General features: G+C 30.9%; 1 long non-coding RNA gene across 1 annotated transcript; it reads left to right on the top strand.

Annotated features, from left to right (window-relative positions):
- Positions 1 to 736: 736 nt before the first annotated feature.
- Positions 737 to 1,500, top strand: LOC111370257. Its single transcript, XR_002698357.1, has 2 exons — positions 737 to 952; positions 1,111 to 1,500. It is a non-coding gene; the product is annotated as an uncharacterized LOC111370257 (long non-coding RNA).
- The last annotated feature ends 3,140 nt before the right edge of the window (positions 1,501 to 4,640 follow it).

The following is a 4,640-nucleotide window of genomic DNA, read 5'->3' as shown; positions in this document are numbered from 1 at the left end:
ATGATTAATATCCATAATTAGCGTTTTATCAACATATAGACACAATTGCATATAAGCATGGTGTGGTTTTAATTTAAACACACTTATCACACTTACTAATCTTAAAACTATTTGACAACACAATTTTGTCAATTTCGCATGCCACTGTTTTTGGCGCTTGATTTAGTATGTAATAACTTAACGAGTCTACACACATTTTTCTCTTATCCAGGAGTAATTAACCTTTTATGTTGTTCCATGTTTATTTCTTCTTCTAGCTATGTAGCAATTGAAAATAAACTTTAATCTATTTCATCACGACATGCTCTGTTAGTTTGAGACCCCAAGGGACTAAAAACAAAACTTGTGTCAAAATTTTAGCTTCCAGTCAAATAATCAAGTATTCGTCTAACGAGAAATTTCATATCGATATTGGACTTGTTTCGAAACTTATATTAAATGGCGAATTTTGTACTCGAGAAAAAGTTATTTTGAATATGCTAGGCCCATGATATTGATGTGCAAAGAAACCACATGCTTAACTAAAGTCAATTAAAGATTTTGAATTTTTTTTTGGCAGCCACGTGCATTAAAAAATAAAAACAAAAATTTGAAATTTGAACCTTTGATTTTGGATTAGAATGAAAGCGTTTAGGATTGGTTTGAATTGATTTCATTGGAAGGATTTTATCAGCTTTCACATGTGGACTTCAAGCTTTACTAGGAAACCATTTTTTGTTTAAAATCTGTCCTTATCTCATCCTTGTGAGTGACATGGAAAAGATTCCTAATTACTCATGAATTCCAATTGACGATAGATAACTCTAGATACATAACATGCATAGCACACATGGAATAAATATCATATGGATATGGCTGCCACACAAAAGAAAAGATAGAAAGGCAGAATATATTTCATGTTGAAGATTCGAAATTGATCAACGCACTCACTACTATATTATTGCAAGTTAAGGTAGGATCCCTATGCGAAGTTGTCGTTATATGAATTTAGTTTTCAATTAAGCACGTTATTCGTTATAATTGCATGAAGTACATAAAGTGCCCTTATAATTTTTATCTTAAATTTTTTATGAAAGGAAGGTTTATATATGTTTAAACTGATGGTCGCAGAGAATTATCAGAACCTTAAGTGTATATGTTAAACTGATGGTTGCAGAGGCTCATCAAAATCCTAGGTAGATCGTTTGATCATCGATTTACTTATTTATGAAGGCAAAATGCAAGAATACAAGATCAAATAGACAATTATTATGTTCATATAACACGTGTAGCCTACTTAGTATTTCTTTGAGATGCTCACCCTTATTTAACCCTTTTCAGAATAATCGGAGATCCAGTGGTGGATTGGCATGAATGGCACATACTATTTTTAGAGAAATTTATTCTTATGTTTTATATTGCCACTATTTTTTTACATTTTGCTATGGCCGATAAATTCGGGATATTTTAAATTAGTGTTTCTTGAAAACTTGAAGCTGATCTGATGATGAACTTGCTTAATATTTTTTTTATGGTGGCTTGATTCAGTTCATTTGAGTTACACTATTGGAAACTAAATATTTCCAGTTTCTGCCTAAGTTTAAAAATCCACCCGGATCTCAATACTTGGAATTTTGAGGTAATTCGAATTGAAAAAGATATCCATATAAGTTATCTATCCCTTGGATTTGGAATCATGAATTTTGGATCTATAAAACTCAAGTTATGAAAATTTTCCCAATAGCTGTCAGATTGTACCTGGGAACAAATTGCCCCGATTTAGAAAGAATTTTTGACCAATTTATTGATTGAATTTATCTACGAAATTTTAACCTGTAATTCCCCTATGTGCATGATATCTACAGTTAAAATTTTGTAAATTTTGGACTTCATTTATTTGTTGAACGAGATTTATTTCAGAAAGTCGTACAAGCTGAAAGTCTAAACTTGCTGAACGAAAATTTCTTAAATTTTGTAATGAGTTCTCTAGAGCCTTAATGTTTTTAATACAAGTTAAATTTCTACATTTTATGAACTATTTAGGTAGAATTTTATAAATTTAAGTTCTTTGTAATGTCACGAGTTCCTCGAACTCGGGGCGTTACAAGCTCACCGTTTAAAAAAGTTGTTTAAACATCCATATGATGAATCTCTAAATTATGCAATGTTATGGTTGCAATCAATACTCTAATAGACTTTATCCCTATAATGTGTGAGTGTGTATCGAAATATTCAAGAACTTCTTTTTGTTTAAATCCTTTGATTGCCAATTTGGCCTTATAATTATCAATCAATCCATCAATCTTTGATTTTGTTCTAATAATTCATTTACAGCCTAATGATTTGTTATTAGGATTGAGATCTATCGACTCCTAAGTATAATACCACATAATAGATACAATTTCATTATTAATAGCCGCTTTACAGAATGATGCTTCTGAATTTGACATTGTTTTATTAGATTATCTTAAGTTCATTTTTTAACAAATAAGTTAAATATTTTGGACCAAAAGATGTAGCTGTTTTGGTCCTATTACTACATCGTAATTTTTCATAACTTTAATGACTACCCATTATAGTAACATAATTTTATTTTTGTGAACTTCTTTCCTATCCTTACAAGAAAATTTGTCTTTGAAAATTACACCATTCCTAAATTCAATGATAGTATTCTCATGTACATCAGGATTGTCTAACTTATATACGAGGAACCGATATGCATTTATTATTAGTGTATCCAATAAATATTCAGTAAATAGTTTTTTGCCATATTTTAACTTGTTTAAGCTTTGGCACTGCTACCTTAGCCAAACATATCCATATTTTTAAGTATTTGTATGAAAGTTTGTAATCTTTCCATAACTTGAAAGAAGTTTCGTTCTTACATCTAGATGGTATTTTATTAAGAATGTGGTTGGTTGAGAGACTTACTTACCCTCTACAAGTTTCAAGTTAAACTAGAACTAATTAACATAGCATTCATATCCCTTTAAGGGTAAGATATTTACATTCAACAACATCATTCAATTGAGGTGAATAAGGAGCTGTAGTTTGATGAGTAATTCCAAAATCCAAACAAATTCTTCAAACGGTGCTCCATATTCTCTACTTCCATCACTACAAATAACTTTTATTCGTTTGCTAAGTTGATTCTCAACATCATTCTTGTATTGCTTAAATGCTTCTAATGTCTCGTCTTTGCTTCTTTGCAAACAGACATAATAATATCTTGAGCAATCATCTATGGAAGTTATAAAGTATTTTGTACTACCTTTAGTTCGCAAATTTCAAATTACAGATATTACTATGAATTAACTAGAGGATTTGAGTTCCTTTCAACGGGATGAAATTGTGTTTTTGCTAACTTAGCTTTACATAAGTTTCACATGGATGATTTTGATCAAATGAAAAAGAAGACAATGAATCTAAACTTACTAGTTTCCGAAAAATATTTTTTACTATATCAAAATCATGAAGTACAGGCATTATATGTACTTAGAGTAGCCCATTAGCTTAGTATCCCTTGCCCACAAACATGCCATTTTTTATGAGTGCAAACTTAACAGACTCAAATAATAGCTTAAACCTATTTTTGCTCAACAAAGCTCTAGTTGCCAAATTCTTGCAAATGTCCTGAACATGCAACACATCGATGAGGGTTACTTCTTTACCTAATATCATCATTACTACTTTACCTAGACCAAAAACTTTTGATGATGTGGAGTTGTCCATGAATAGTTGTCATCCACTGATAGGAGTGTAAGGTGAAAACATCTTATTATCAGCATAAAGTAACGAGTAGAAACAATGTCTATGAACCATTCTCTCGGATTGTCCACCCTATTTGCTTCAAATACAACAGTCGAGAGCATCAGTTTAGACACGTCATTAGACAATTTGTCTTCCTCGATTAAGTGCACTTTGTCCATTTTGTTATCCTTTTTCTGTCAGCAATCCTTAGTGATATGATCTAGCTTACCACAATTATAGCATTCTCCTTTGAATTTCTTGTCTTTGCTCCTTAGATTTCTTTTTAGAATTTCGAATGTCTTTCTCAATTTCAATCTTACAATAAGATCTTGTAGTCCCACTTCCTTGTATTTGTGTTTTAGGTAGTTCTTGAAATCTTTTCACATTGATGGTTATTTCTCAATAATCACAGCAACTTGAAATGTCTCATTGGGCTTCATATCTTTTGCATGTACCTCGTGCAGGATAATTTATAGCTCTTTGATTGTTTGATTTCTTGCAAGTGAATGGGACCACGAACAAGTAATAAAGTAATAAATAAAGTGTTGAACCCATGAGGGCTACGTGTTTGACTGAATTAAAATTAATTGCAACTTTAATCGAATAGCAAACAAATTTTGTGATTTTTCTATGTCAATCTCTAAATTATCAATTAAACTAGTGAAAGCAAGTAAATGTGTTTTCCAAATATGTGAGATACATTGCTAAGATGTCGAATTCCCCTTGTTATTCAATTTTTATTTTAACAATTAAAGTAACAATTGAAATCATTCATGTTGGTCAATGTTCCTAATTCAATTGAAAGCCTCTCTCGATAGTGATCAACTCTATTTTACTCATGTAATCCTTCTATCTCTCAATAAAAGATGCAAGCAATGATAAATGCATTAACAAGTACGAGAACACCTACT

Source organism: Olea europaea, chromosome 21 (genome assembly GCF_002742605.1).
Source record: "Olea europaea var. sylvestris chromosome 21, O_europaea_v1, whole genome shotgun sequence".
Taxonomy (NCBI): Eukaryota; Viridiplantae; Streptophyta; class Magnoliopsida; order Lamiales; family Oleaceae; genus Olea; species Olea europaea.
This window is presented reverse-complemented; position numbering and strand designations above follow the sequence as displayed.